Genomic DNA, 15421 nt, shown 5'->3' with positions numbered 1-15421 from the left:
CCTTCAGCACATAAGATGCTTTTGTGATGATGACGCTGGCTACCTTTCTTGGATTTCTTATTTGTCTTACTGTAAGAGGGCACTTCCTGAATCAATACCTCTGCAAGCCATATGCCCTATGCTGTACTCTCCTGGTGTCAGTATATTGTTATTGGGGGGGGTGTTACTATACTACTACCACCACCACCACCACCACCATCACCTAACAGTGAGGCTCGCAGGGGGATTGAACGATATCTCTTGATAGCAAACGAAAAGAAGGAACACTTTAATATGGAAATAATTTGGAATTTTACAAAAGAAAGGTCTTCAGACTGAATGGCAATGCCTGAATTTCCTTTGGGTTCAGTGGGCTAGAAGATGTTTTCCAGTGCGAACCAAAGGCATTGCTTGCCTCTTTCAGTCACAAACACACACATACACAAATACACTCTCCCAAGAAAAACTTTTAAAGCATATGCTGGTAAGAATGTAGTTTCTATAGAGCTAAATCAAAGCTGAAGCGTGTGAATAGATTCTAGGGTTGAGATTTCTATAGGCCCTAAAAGTTCACAAGCATTGTAAAGCAGACAGAAGCCGAGAAAAATGTGAGAATTATACAGGAAAAAATCATTAATCATTTCTTTTCTTCAAATACTTATCCTTTTCCTATTGTTATTCAACAGCAAACCTCCGCAGACCTTCTGTTGGGAAAAAAAGAGTACCCGGGAGCCTAGAGTTTTCAAGAGATCTTCAAGGGGAATTAATATATAAATATATATATATGAATGATATATACGTATTGATGATATATATATTTATATATTTATTCACACATACATGCACACAAAGTTACATATTTTTTCCTTTTTTTAAAAAAAATGGAAGACTTTTCTTCAGTCATGAATAACATCTTTGAGCATCTGGAAAAATCTCCTGAGAAGTTAATAAGGTAAGCAATTTTTTAAAAAAGCTCTGTGCATTCTTTTGAAATCGTATATTTCAGGATCAGAGAGGGCGGGGCAACATTTAATGCATTCTCTTAAACTCCTGTCCTCTGCAGCCCGATTCTCTGTACTGTGTTTACTTGGAAGTAAGCTATGTTGCCTTTGATTTGAGTTTCTTTAGAAGCTGAGGGGTATTGTTTTCACCGCGAAAGAAAGAAAGAAAGAAAGAAAGAAAGAAAGAAAGAAAGAAAGAAAGAAAGAAAGAAAGAAAGAAAGAAAGAAAGAAAGAAAGAAAGAAAGAAAGAAAGAAAGAAAGAAAGAGACCTACTGATGAGAGAAGGTGTTTGTAAAGGAATAATAATTTTAGCTTTTTAAAAAGTGTTGTCTATTGAGCTTTGTTTCTTTCCTCTTAAGAGAACGTGGGTGAAGGGGTTGCTAGAGACGGTGTTCTGGGTGTTTGTTCAAAAGGGACTTCGAGCTGCTGTACTTTTATTTCTTCATGGGTGTGGAAAACCTGTAACCTCCATATAATGATGACTTCCACCTCTGTTATCAGGGCTATTTTAAGTTGGCTGTAATATTGCTGGTAGCTGCCGATTAAAAAGCTGCGTGCGTGCGGCTGGCGAAATATTCGCGGCTGTGGCTGGGATGTGGATTTTGATCGGTTCTGCAATTGAAGTGTGAGATTGTCTAAGTATTATTCATTCATCTTCTGTCCCCTGTTGGGTTAGGGTAGTATTTAAAAGAAACGGTGCTAAAACCGGAGCCTGGCTCGCTGCGGAGTCAGCGCAGAGTTCATGCAAGGGACACGTTTTCTAAGCGATTAGCCTGGTATTGCAGCTACAGGATGACCCCGCAAACCCCTTGACCTTTCCAGGACTGGACATTGTGCTGTGCAGTGCTGGTCCCAGAGAAACGCGGCCGGCCTAAAGCAAACTCTGGAAAGCAACCTAAAGACCTGGAAGGCGCCGGCAGGGATCAGCCAGCCCTGTAGACCTCTCTGGTGCACCCTCCCGGATCTATAGCGTGCTTTTGTTTGTGAACGCCTTGCCGAATGTCTTGCTAGAGGTTTCTTTAAGATCTCTTCTGTGTTGTTGGCCATTCCCAGGGCCTTAAGTATTGCTAGTTTAGGGCTGCAACCTAGCAGGAAGTTCTCCTCAAGTAAATGGGAATTGAACAAGAGATCGCACAAGCGACTGGAACCATTAATTCATCATCGCTTTGTCTACTTGGATTTTCTGTTCGTGGGATGAGGGGGGGGGGTCCCTTTGTCACCAAGCACTACGGATAATGTTCAGCATCACTGTTCTGAGTTGCAATGGTATTTGATCTAGATACTCTTCTTTTAGATTTGATCAGTTTTCCTCTCCGAAGGGACAGAAGGGAGAGTTTGAAATGTGGGGGAAGCTATGGTCCAATCGATTAAATTGGAGAGCTAGGTTTGCCGGAAGAGGAGGTGGGGGAGGGGAACTCGAGCCCCGACGTCCTTTCCCTTTCCCTCCCTGCCTCAGTTTCCCCCCCACCTTTTATGCAACATCTCCCAAATAGTATGCAGCAGTCAGCAGCCCTCTCTGTGATAGGTTTCAAAAATAAGCAGAAATCTTGCAGAAGGCAAGGCATTGATGATGAATGGAACGATAACGTGTTTATTGCTCGGCTTGGTAGCATTAGCTGAGAAGAATCTCCATTCCTTTAAAATGGCTGCCTACCCCCCCACCCAACACATATACTGGATGGTAGGGTCTTTCTTCCTTTTGTTCCTTCCCTCTTCTTACCCCTGCTGAAATTCTGCATTTGCACACACAAAGAAAAAAAAGAAATAAGAACCAAATGCTTCATGGTGATGGTTTTATTGGGATCTTATGTAGGTTGAGGAGGATTTCGAGCCATCTCACAGACGACCTAGTGATGGATGAGCCTGGCTTTGCAAAGGAAAGGGACATTTGGTGCTAAGGAATGGTTTTGCCTTAGTACATCCTGTTGTAAATAGATCAACTTGTGCAAATGTTTATCCTTGCCGACATGCAAACTTACACAGGGTTCAGTGATACCCACCACAGTTTAAACCAATGGAAATTTGTCATGAAGGAAAGGCAAAACAGGCGGTGGGCTTTTGTCATTGTGAAGGGGAAAAAAACTGTCTCCGAACCAGTTAAGCCAGAGTAAATGGGCCTTCAATGAAGACCCGGCCAAAGATTTATATTCTAATTCTTCTAATTCTAAGGGGGGGGGCTAAGTTGTTTATAAAATTAGCCTGCCATAAAAGAGCTGCTAATATTGCCCTTTAAGTGTCCGCTTTTGGTTGTGGAGTTGGAAGCATTACATATAAAGAAGCTCCCATGAAAGTTGTCACTCAAATGCCACATAACAATATCTCCAGCTCTCCATTAATAGGCCAGTTCAGTTTCCAAGTAAAAAGATAGGCCATTGTTCTTAACAGATTCTTCGCCTCCCTTCCCACCCAAATCCTAAACTAGACGAGTTTTCCTAAAGGAAAACGAAGAAAAAAAAACGGTATAAGAACTTAATTTTTTTTCACTTGTACACAAACAGAAGAGGACGTAGATGGAGAGGTAGAGGTGTACATAGAGGAAAGACTTAAGTACATGGGGCAGGGGGAAGTCGGTTTTTTCTCCCTGCTCCTGGAATATGTTGTACTTACAGGCACAGTATATGTATACCTCTACTGCAAAGGTACACAGCAGAACATGGTGGGAAAGGATCTCTGCAGTTGTGTGGCCTGGATGCTTGTGTGCCTGCGGGCACTGCATCATTTCTTGAATTTAAGGGACAGTGTGCAGAGCTCAAGCTTGCTTGGAATGCTTTCCCCCGCTGACAACGTTCTGGGGCCTTGCTGCGGTTTATTCAAAGGCATAAGACATTCTGTACATGCACTGAGATGCTCTGTTCTTTATTTTGTGAGTGCAAGCTGTTGTTACTTTTATCAATTGGAAACAGATTCTGGGGCCTGAGCCCGGACACGTATTAAGCTCGCTCTGTCTGTCTGTCCTGTCTGTCTGTCTGTCTGTCTGTCTCGTCTGTCTGTCTGTCCTGTCTGTCTGAGTTATGGCTAAAGGTATTGGCCTCCAAACGAACCCCTACAAACACAGTCATGCAAACTCGAATGTCGGCTCTGGCTTTTCCTTTGGAAACGTCCCTTCCAGCGACAGAGAAAGAGGCGGGGAGGTTGTCTGGCCGGGGAGCGGAGTTTGGGGGCTTTCTCGGTTTGATCGGTAGCACCCTGACAGATTTATGATCCCCAATAAAATCGGCGTGTTTTAAATTCGTAAATCAATCTGCCTTTCCCACTATATAAACGTTCATTTTATCTTTGGAGAGAAAAACTCGCTCGGATTCTCGCACCTACCAAGGCGAAGAGAGGCGCTTCCTTCCCTTTGAACTACAGAAGACTAAAAGCGTCTTTTTAAATCAAAGTTCCTCTTTTGAAAGAGAGAAAGGGGGAGGCCGATGGAATTTTGTTTTCTTTGCAACCCAAGGATTATAGACATTTTCCCCTAAAAAATGGCATCCTTTTTATAGACTTCTCTTTTTAACAAAAAAAATAATTGCTTTGTTCTTGAAACCTTGTTTGAATTTTTCGGGGACGGGGGGAGGCTGCCTGTCGGGTATTTTTGATCAGCCAGGTCCTCGGCCAAAGACGCTCTTTTTCGTAGGCAAGGTCTCTTCACCAGCGGGGAAAGTTCTAGGCTGGCTTCAAACCCTTGCAGCGCCGCTCCCAAACACTTGTTCGCTGAAAAGCGGGTCTCATAGAATTGTTGCGGACTTTCCTTCCCCTGCAGCGAAAGTGTTTCGGGAGGGATGCAACTTGCAAGCTGACATCCATAGGATTTTCTTGGGAGTTTGGCTTGATTAAAGGCCATGAACCTTCCTTGGAGGTATGTTCGGAGCCGAAAGTCAGCTTGCTCCGTATCCCGGTCTTATACTTCGGCGAAACTGTCCTTACTCCCCCCCCCCTTTCCTCGACCCCCCATACTACGGTCAAGGGTTGGGGGTGGTGGTGGCTGAGAACGCTTTTGTGGGGGAGCTTGAGGACCCTTTAAAGAAAAAGACTATATTTTCAAGAAAACGGTTCGATCCATTTCTCAACGACAGAAACACCCCCTGCTCCTTTTATTCTACAGACTTGCTGATTAGAATAACCTCGAATTGCTTGGGCTGGTTCCTGTTTAAAATGTTTTCTGCATACAATGTCATCTTGAATTTCACATTTGCGAAAGCCTTAAAAATAGGAGGGGGGGGGGGAAGAACCCAGTTGTTCCAAGTACCATCAATATGGGTCCCACACACACGCTCTTTCTCTTTGCCAGAAGACTACCCCCGAATTGCACGCCTGTATTCACTCTCACCACGATCGTTTCCCCCGCCTATGTAAGCCGCTGACCTCCCAGGCCGTTATCAGTTCCATTGTCTAGAAGAAGAGATGCAAGCGCTCTTTTATCACCTGGGGAAAGAAAGGGGAGGTGGGGAGCGCAGTTCGCTTCACTAACACAACAGAACCGACGCTTAATCGCCCACTTTTCGGTAGATCAGGATTGTTCCGATGTGTTTGCACAAGCACGTGTGGCTATGTTTGACCCTCTATTGTCTTGTACAGACAGCTTCTTTTGGACACGACTCCTTCCTTTTCCCTTTGTAGAGGAGAATCCTTTGTTTAGACAAGCAGATTCCAGATTTCCTTCCAGCGCCAGCAGCCATACTCTAGCATCTGGCTCAATACTACTACTACTACTACTACTACTACTACTACTACTACTACTACTACAATAATGCACCAACTTATTAAGCCACTGGTTTTCAAGTCCCAAACTTGCTTAGCATATTTGACATGGGTGAGGTGTGAAAGGAGAACAGAAGAGGAGCAAAGAAAAAAGAAGGGGAGGGGATGACAAATAAGAAAGATAAGAATGCCAGATAAAAAGTAACAGAGCTCAACTTTTTCTAGGTTTATTGGGGTGTACTTTGATTCCCCTTCCCCCTTTCTTTCTTAGTGGGACAATGCTTTGGGAAATGGTTGTAATCAGTAGAGCTAACTAAAGGAAAATCACCCACCCCTGGTGATATTTCAACTGAGTCCTTTGCAAAACTTGTCTTAGCTTCATGTTATTAATTTCTGCACTAATATGTTGGAAATGCGTTCATATACGCACGTATGCATAGGCCTGTGTGTGTGCAGATAGATATAGATATATAGTTTCCAACGTTCCAGTGGAAGGTCACAGGCGGCCCTCTCTGTGGATAGGAAAGGGGAGAGAGAAAGAGACCCCCCCCCCCTCGTGAAGTCACGTGATTCATTAAATAATTAATGCAGAGGTTGCAGAATAGATATGTATTCGTCAGGAAAATCGCAGACATGGTCTCCTTGTGTCTGACGTGAAATTCAACTGTCCTTTAAAAAAAAAGCGCTGTAGCTCTCTCTCATACACACACACTCACAAGCCTATACCAGGGGAAGGGGGGGAGGGGGAGAGAGAGAGGGGGAAAGAGAGAGAGAAGAGAGAGAGTGTGTATGTGTGTATGAGAGAGCGAAGAGGGAGAGAGAGGGCTGCAATAAAACATTTCTCAGGAAGCAAGAACCACGCCGAGGGCTGGACTTATTGTAAGTAGCGGGAGATCCCGTCTTGCCTCCCAGTCTGTATGTCCCATGTAAATTTATTGTTTGGTTATTAATGTTATTGTCGTAAAATGTGACAAATAGCCATCTTCATTTTCTCCCATTTCTCTTCACCCCGTGCTGGTGTGTACATTTATACCCATCGAGGCATTCCATATATATATATATACACACACACATACATATATATCCTTTTCTCTCTTTTTCCTCATTCAAACCGTTTCTCCCTCCCCCTTTATCTCTCTCTCCTCTCTCTCTCTTTCTCTCTCTCCTCCTCTTTCTCTCTCTCTCCCTTGATTTATTACAATAAACAATGTCACCAGCAGCAGCAGCAGCTACGGTGCGTCTTCCATTGTATGCGTGTGTCTTTGGGGGAGAGAGAGAGTTGTGTTGTTTATGGCACCGTCCGAGATAAATCATTTCTCAAACGAAAATGATGTGTGATCTTTCAGAACTCTTCTCCCCCCACCCTTGAGTTGATTATTTCAGACGATTTACTGTAATAGATCAAAAGCTAATGTGAAAACCGTATAGCTTGGGGGTCTTAAATTAAAGCATCTGTGATTACCAATTAAGGAAAGATTTGTATAAATTTGGGGCAGTGCTGGAACAGATAAAAGTAGAAGTAAGGAAATTTGTGGAGAGCCTAAGACCTTTACAAACGTGCATCCGCAGAAGGAAACCGTCCGGGCTGTGTTCTTGCTGCACAAACGTAGTTTGTAGTCCCTCTTGTGTAGTTTGTGTGGGGAGAAACTCTCCGGTGAGCCAACATTAGGGGGTTCAACCGGAAGATTCCCCTGTCCAGGCTGGTGCACCAGTCCCCATTCACTTCAATGGGGAGTACTCCGGGTCATTTTCCCCTGTGTAGCGCGAGAAAAGGGAAAGGCATGTGAGAAAATTCAGAGGAACAGTTTGAAGTGGTTCGGCTAATTTCGTCCGCTTTCAAGGACGTGCAAGAGATTGATAAAATATTAAGGATGACAGAATCTGAGAGGTGTTCAGAATGGCACCTCACACAGTGTATTGCCAAGACTGGTTGGGAACAACCCCTGTGTTTGTGTGTGCCCGCTTAGTTTACCCTGGCAGTGAGAACAATAGGCACCCTTTCCGAACCCAGAAATGACACAATAGAACACCAGAAAGGAGCCTTCCGATTTGGCGTCCTTCCTCCTTCCGGACCTCAGTCTACCCTCTAAAATAGGGGGGACTTGCGCTTGTAAATTGGCTTTCTCTTTGATATGGCTCTATGTATTTTGTTCCGGGCGGGCCTCCTCCACTGCCTTCCGAGGCCGGGCTAGTTTCTTTTGCGAAGTTTTAGGCGTTGTTCTTGCTGGTTGCAGTCTACAACTCAGTTGCGCCCAGTCGCAGGTTTCCAAGAGGGAATGATGGCATTTGGAACGACCTGCCAAGTGAGTCTTTGGGAGATAATTGAGGGGGGGGGGAAGGTATCTGGAGGTTAGAGTTAGGAAAGGGGCCCCACCATATCCCACTTGTTAAAAATGCAAACGGACAAGGGAATGAGACATTTTTTCAGCTCAGGTTAGAAAGCGGCAATTCGTAGTCAATTACCATAGACAGAGCCGGAGACACCCAGAAAGTCAAGGAAGCCAGTCCCAAAGAGGTAAAATTAGGAAGGGGAAAGTCAGACCGGGCAGCGTTTCATAGTTAGGAATCTCAAGTTTTGCTCAGCGCAAGAAACTACACGGAGCTGACGGGCAACTGGAGAGAGGTGGAGATGAGAAACACTTCGTATAGGATGCTCAGCTGCGCATCTTCCCCCTTTACCCTTTTGCTCGCCAGCCCCAGTTTTAACACCGCCCCGAGTGGTGCTATTTTACTCTGTTTGCTACTGTAAACCTTTATGTAGAGCAATTAGACCAACACGGTGACTTTCATTAAATATGAATGGAGACGAGGAGGGAGGTTCAAAGTACCGGTGGAAAGCCAAGCCAGCCCCTCTAACGCTTTCTCAAAGCTACAGTCCGTCCCTTCCTTCCTTCCTTCCTTCCTTCCTTCCTTCCTTCCTTCCTTCCTTCCTTCCTTCCTTCCCTTCCTTCGTTTACTGGAAGTAAGCAGAGGAAAGACAAAATGGCATAGGCTAAGATATGAGAAAGAAAGGGGCGGGTGAAGTAGGCAGCTGAAAACCAGCTTAAGCTAAAAATATGAGAAAGAAAATACAGGGAAGGAAAAAAGAGAAAAGAAAATAGCTCCGTTTAGGAGAGAAACATCAAGAAATGGCAGGTTGAGGAGCCTCTGGTTCATTTCCTGGGTCCTGTCTCCTTAGCTCTTGCCTGGGGTTCTGTGAGGGGAGCGAAGTTCACCCGCGCTGGAGCCTGGCCTCCCTCCTTCCCTTTGCCTCAAAGGAAGGGTGTTTGAATTGAGCCGTGTTCTGGGCACCGGGTTCCCTCCCCTGAGCCATTGTCCTCAGATCAGAGCTCCCGGTCAATGGGGTTGAATGTATCCAAAAAAGTCGATGATTAGAGAAGCCGGAGAAGGCCATGCGGGTCCAACCTCATTGCCACAGGTCCTCCACTTCCTTTCGGGGGCAAACTGGCCAGGACTTTGCTGGAAATACTTCCCAGACCTATTAGGAACATCAGAATTGGTGGGGGCAGGATGGAGGCGTGAAAAGTCCTCTACCCCAGGACAATGGGAAAGATTCGGGCACGTCCTGAACGTGGATGCAGTTTGCTTACGCGAAGCACTCATTTCTGTGCACCTGTTTTTTTTTAAAATCGCACCATAAAGAAAGAAGTTCTTGTGGGCTACTAGTTTATGCCATTAATTTCAGCTGGGCTTGTGGAGGAAAAATGTCCTCCTTAATTGCTCCTAAGGTATCCGTGGGGACAGGTTAAGGGGAAAACGACAAACATCTGTGATTATTATGACCAAATTTGCTGGAAACGTTTTAATTTGATCCAGCAGCTTGGCAACAGTAGGCAAAAATCATGATAGTCTTTATAGCAGTCGTCCTAGTATAAAGGTTCAAAGAGTATATGTCAGCCTTCCCGTCTTTTTCTTTCTCTTTTTCTCTCAGTCCATCCCATCTACCCATACATCTCTTCCTTCCTTCCTTCCTTCCTTCCTTCCTTCCTTCCTTCCGATTCTTGCACACACACCCTCCATAGTAGACATTAGTTTCCCCATAACCTATATCTTTGTATTCGCTGCCTACCCGACTTCATTAAATCATAACACATTTTCCCATTTGTATTCATTATCGGTTTATTCATCGATTGGGGTAATATAATAACGTTGCTGCACGCGTTCTTTTCTACAAGATGGTAACAGAATGTGCAAAATCGTTACAGTTTTCTCTTGTGTTGTGTGCATAATTCTTTATTAACTCTCTTGATCTCCACTTCATCAGAAACTTGGCAATACCGTTACAGAGGTACTAGTAGAAACCATAGGTATAAACATTCGATAGATTATTGAATTATTCATACAGGCACAAATTGCTTATACCACTTCCAGAGTTACTTAGAAGTTTCTCCTCATATCAAAACCACAGTAGAATTCAGATATAGGTTTTTAAAACGTTAAAAGAACTACGTACTTTTCCCCTCTCTGGGACACAGTCCAATAGGAAGTTCTCCAGCACAAGCTTCATCCTGGCTTGGGTATGCAGGGGAGCTTTTCTCTGGAGGGCTGGCATGAGCCACCACGAGCTCCCAAAGATCCCCTCTGTGCACTGCCCCCCCCCCAGCCTAAACACCACAGGAAAACAGATTGCATAGCAAGTCACAGCTCCGTGGGTCCCCAGACTTCTGTCCCTTCTCTGCACCCTGCCTGTTGGATTATCCCCTAACCAAACTGGGACACCTTCAGTAGAGGAGAGGAGACCCTACTGCTCTCTATTTTGTGTAGCCTCGGCTCCCATATCCCGTTTTCCTTCCAATGCCCGAGACTTTCCCACTGGATTGTACCTAATCAAGATTCAGCTCCCCAACTTAAAATATGCCCGAGTCTAAAATAAGCCTCACGGATTTCAGTTAACATCTCTTCCTCAGCAAGCCTGCTTAGGTTCTACGCCTTATTTGCAGTCCCTGTCCTTTTAAAGGGAGGCGAGAGTGGAATGCATGCAGCTTTGCCGTGTGTGTTTCTATGCCTTCCTTTCCCAGACTCCGAGCGAAGAGAGTCCCGCCCCCCTCAACCCACACACAATAAATAAACACCCCGCGTAAATATGACACAAACATTCCATTCCATTCAAAAGCCTCTCCTTTCCCTGGCCAAAAAAGAAATGGCCCATCAAGGAAGACTTTCGAGGAATTTCGTGCGTGTTTGCTTGTTGGGGGTTGTTCAAGGCATTCAGTGGTCTTCTTTGCCCTAGTGTTAAAGGAGTTCTGTAAAAGAATTGTTTGAAGCCAAGTACAACGTAGCTGATCCAACAACAGGGTGCATAACTGCCCAGCAACCCAAAGGGAACAATGAGGGAAATGCTGAAAACTTGTTTCCCAAAAGGTGTAATGAGGCAGTGGTGAGGATGCTCCTCCTACTCTTCAGCCCATGCTAGGAAATCTTGCCAGGAGGTCAGTACAGCCGTCTCTCCCCCCCCCCCCACTATATTTACAAGCAGTCGCTTCATTTATGCAGGAGGATCGTGTGAAAAGTGGTTCAACTGCTGGTTGCCTTGGCGGTTAATCAAATACAACTTTTGGAGAAGGAATCTGGGAACTGTAGACACTTGAAGGCCGCCTACTTCAAACCAGGGCGCTTGACTCAAGGGTACAGCCCTACTCTCGGGACAGATGACCCACATGACCGAAGAAGCAGCCCCAAGCACGCCTGAAGTAGGGACCGGGGAGAAACCGAGCCCTTTTGTGCCGAAGGCACTGTAAGAACAAAGAAGGGGGTGGGGTGCGCGCATGACGCTCACAGCTCCTTAGGAACCTACCTCATGCGATTGGTGCCCGCCAGCGACTGTGGTTAGTATGAGCCAGAACTGTAGGCGAGGCAGGGACGTTGGCGCCAGAGGCTTCTAAATGGGATTTCTTCAGCCTTTTGCAAAAAGGGTATCTGAAATATCTTTTTCGGAAAATGCCAGAAGAAGCCTACAGTTCCGCAAATCAGCTTCCCAGAAGGCACAGCAAGCCAAATAAAGCCAACCTCCCCTGCCCCCGCCCCTCCTTCCAGGCCAAATAAAACCAAACCCCTTCCTCCAACTTTGGCACCCCGATCTGAAACACCGTTACGCCTCTCTGGTTTAGCCTGCTCACATTTATCTCGGAAATGAGCCTAGTGAGCCTGAAGAAGACTTCAAAGTAAGTGTGGTTTGGATCGGGCCAAGTTTGAGTGCCCAGAAGACGTTAATAATAGTTTCCACGGGGCCTTGATGTTTTTGTCCCATACAGCCAAGCAGAGACAGACAGATTCATTCTTAAAGTTGGGCTAAGTTCTAGATATAACACTTCTGCAAACTGAACCCTATGCCTTCCAGTGGAGTTTGATGCCAGGCAGCTGAGTTTAAACGTGTTATATGGAACAGCAATCATGACAGTGCGTACAATTCAGCTGGAAGGTCTCCTGCATAAATTCAACCAAAATGAATAAGAGAAAATATTTCAGAAAAAAAATCCCATTTCTTCCTAGTAGAACATTTCAAACCATGACATCCACAATCAGACCCGTTTACATTTTTAAAAGTGTAATCCATGGACAATGCTAGACAAATTTTAAAGAGACTGAACACACAGAATGTTTCTTGTTCTGGCCCATAGCGCAATCCTAAGAAGGTCTACTCAATTGGGCTTCCTCCCAAGAAAGCATTCTTAGGCGTGCTCCATCTGTTTTTGATGTTCCGGCTTGTATTGTTGACATATTTAGGCGTGGGGTAGTATTTGGAATCAGTGACTGAGTTGAAGATAACCGGGTTACCATTGGGGCACTTGAGCACAGGGCTTGCACACCAAACCTTTCTGCTTCTTTACCTCCATTACCATTGGAGTATATGTTAGAAATGAAGTAGGCTGCAATGAATGGAACTTAATTTGGGATAATGTTTAGAAAATGGAACGGGGTGCCCTTATCTGATTTGCAGTTGAAAACAGTTCATTGATTTAAAATATGCAAGGAGAAGAAATGGTAGATCACAAAACCCTGGAGAAAAAAATGGTACAACAGAGGTTTCTCCAGGTCATTTGCTCTTGCAAAATGTCCATCTTGCGCTGAATTTCTTATGCTTACTATTAAGAAGGAGATGGAAAGCCACCGGGAGCTCTTGTTCGCTGTTTATTAATCTTCAGAGAAGCAAGCAAACGGTTCAGATCTGTCTTTAGCCTCCCATTTTTAGGATGAGTGTGGTAGGCGATAGAATATATTTTAACAACGGCAGTGTAAATGTAATATTACCCAGTCCACAGCCAGCAATTTTACTTGTATCCTGTTATATCCCATGAAGCTCAATGGGAAGGGAGCACAGGACTGCAACCTTAGGTACTTCCTAAAGCACACCGTAGTTAGGTAGTACATCCCGCTGAACTTGTCTAGAGTGTGTAAACCAAACCATCCCCGTTGGTCTTTCTGCTTAGAAGTTGGCCTTTGTAAACGTAAGGTTTTCTCTAGTGTCATCGTGGGGAGAAATCATTTGTTTAAAAAAACGACTTCCTCTATTAGCGTTCCAGCGGTAGGAGCCAGAGGCCGCAGTTGGAGAAGGCTTTATTTTTATTTGTAAGGACAAAACAGCCACAGGCTAATCACGGGACTGGAGCCTTATTCCACACCGGATGGTTCCCAGATAGGGATGCAATACCGGCCTTTGCCAAAACCGATGTCTGAAAGGAACCTACCTAACCCCACCAAGAGTTCTTTGTTCAAAAGCCAAGGGACTCTCGGCTGTTGTTTTCCAGACAGGATCCAGAGCCAGCTGTAGGCAGCTATAGGCAGCTGTAGATAGTGAGAGGGATGAGGAGGGGGAGGCTGGCCTCCGGATTCCGCGTGATTTTTTTCTTTTGTTCCTGACTCACCACCACCCAAAGGCTAGGGTCCCGAACAGCTTCCATGCTTATCAATAAGGCGGAGTCTGCAAAGAAAGAAAGAAAGAAAGAAAGAAAGAAAGAAAGAAAGAAAGAAAGAAAGAAAGAAAGAAAGAAAGAAAGAAAGAAAGAAAGAAAGAAAGAAAGAGAAAGTTAATCACAGGCAGAATAAACATGCAAATGTTTCAAAGAAGGTAAGGATATCATTCTTTCAGAGAGAGATTAGTGACTACACAGTCATATTTTAAGGAGAAAGGCATCATCCAGAGAGCAACCCAAAGCAGGTCTACTCAGAAGTAACTCTCATGTTATTCAGTGGGCTTTACTCCCAGGAAAGTATGCCTATTGCACTGATAGAATATGAATGAGGGGAAACTGATGCATGGAATGACAGAGAATATATGGATAGGATTGGATGGACAAGATGATGGACAGACCTATCGACGGAAGGACATACAATTTCCCAAAACAATGATCATGCAAGGCCGTTCTCAAAGCCTTACCTTTCTATGCTTAAATATAAACCCGTCAGATCTGCGATTTAAAACATGTCAATAGTAAAAACATTTATTTTGAACTTCTCTCTCTCTTATTACAAGAAATGAGGAATAACTGGCTTAAACTTTTCTTTAATTCATTTTGTGTGGGGTGGGGTGGGGGGACAGGACATATGGAATCAATTTCGTTTCCTGACGTTGAGAACCCGCCAATTCCTGTCGGCCTCTTAAAACCAGAATCCGTTTGGTCCCCTCTCTCTGGCACCTCTTGTCAGTCAGTCAGATTCCCCTTGCAACATTTTAAAGACTTTATAAAGAGAAACAGCCTAGCTAGGAGACGATTCAGGATTTTCCCCTCCTGGGGGGGTGTTGCTCCTTTTAAACGTTGGACTTGCTACGGATTGAAGCGTCGCCGGTTCTTGCCTTGGAAATTGCTGCATTTTTGCTTCACTTGGAATCCATGCGAATCCCTCCCCAAAATCAAAGCATCCTTAAGAGGGAAACCAACTCCTTGCCGCCCCCCCCCGTCACAGGACAGACCTTAGCGGCCAGAGTTACCGCGCGATAGTAATGTAGCGTCCCTCCTTCTCCATCTTCTAAATTCGCTTGCTTCCAGCTCTTCTGTCCTGCCGCCTGCGCTTCTTCCACTGAAGTCCATTGGTTGCGAATTACTGCAGGTAAGATGTTTAAAAACCAAAAAATCCAAACCACTATACAACCTCGTCTGATCTTAGCACAGGAATTCCAGGGCCGTTGAGATTTAATTAATAGCCATGACAAAGCTTGGAAAGACGTCCATTGGCCGGCATCAATACTAGCCCCCCCCCCCCCACGCGCACCTTATTTAAAAGAAAAAGACACCGATCTGGTAGCTGGATCTAAAAAGGCTGTAAACTGGGTGATCTGTTCAATAAATATTAATGATGAATACAAGGTGCCCAGTGCAAATAAAATGTGTGTGTGTGTGGGGGGGGTTGCTTTTTGGAAAAGTGTGTGTTTGGATCAAGGGAGATTCTCTCTCTCCCCTTCTCCGCCCCTCCCGGCCACATTTGTTAAAGGTTTAACGCCTTTGGGTTGTTTGAAAGGAAAACTACAAACGCTTCTGGGGGGGGGGGAGGAACGGAGTGAGAAAGTGGGGGGATGTGATTTATGGCGCTGAGAAAGTTGTGTTTATTTGAGGTGGCTCCCGTCACGAGGTGCCTTTTCCTAGAAGACCAAATCTGTATCTGTCCAAAGGAAGTCCCCCCCCCCGCGCCACTGCCCCCCCCCCCACATTCCCATCTTTTATGTTTGCTATTTGTGGTTGACAAATATCTTGCCGAAGACGGGAATGGTCTCCGCAGACTTTTTGTTGTTATAGTTAAGTAATACAACCGTGGCGGTTAGTCA

At 44.9% G+C, this 15421-nt stretch overlaps 1 protein-coding gene across 1 annotated transcript in view; it reads left to right on the top strand.

Annotated features, from left to right (window-relative positions):
• Nucleotides 1-922: 922 nt before the first annotated feature.
• Nucleotides 923-15421, top strand: part of HOXB3 (homeobox B3) — a 38772-nt gene continuing 24273 nt past the window's right edge. Inside the window, exon 1 of the mRNA XM_054992738.1 lies at nucleotides 923-931. The gene's annotated coding sequence lies outside the window, so the exon portion shown is untranslated. The remainder of the gene's footprint in view (nucleotides 932-15421) is intronic.

Source organism: Eublepharis macularius, chromosome 12, assembly GCF_028583425.1.
Source record: "Eublepharis macularius isolate TG4126 chromosome 12, MPM_Emac_v1.0, whole genome shotgun sequence".
NCBI classification, from domain to species: domain Eukaryota; kingdom Metazoa; phylum Chordata; class Lepidosauria; order Squamata; family Eublepharidae; genus Eublepharis; species Eublepharis macularius.
Note: the sequence above shows the minus strand (reverse complement) of the source record. Positions and strands in the feature narration are given on the sequence as shown.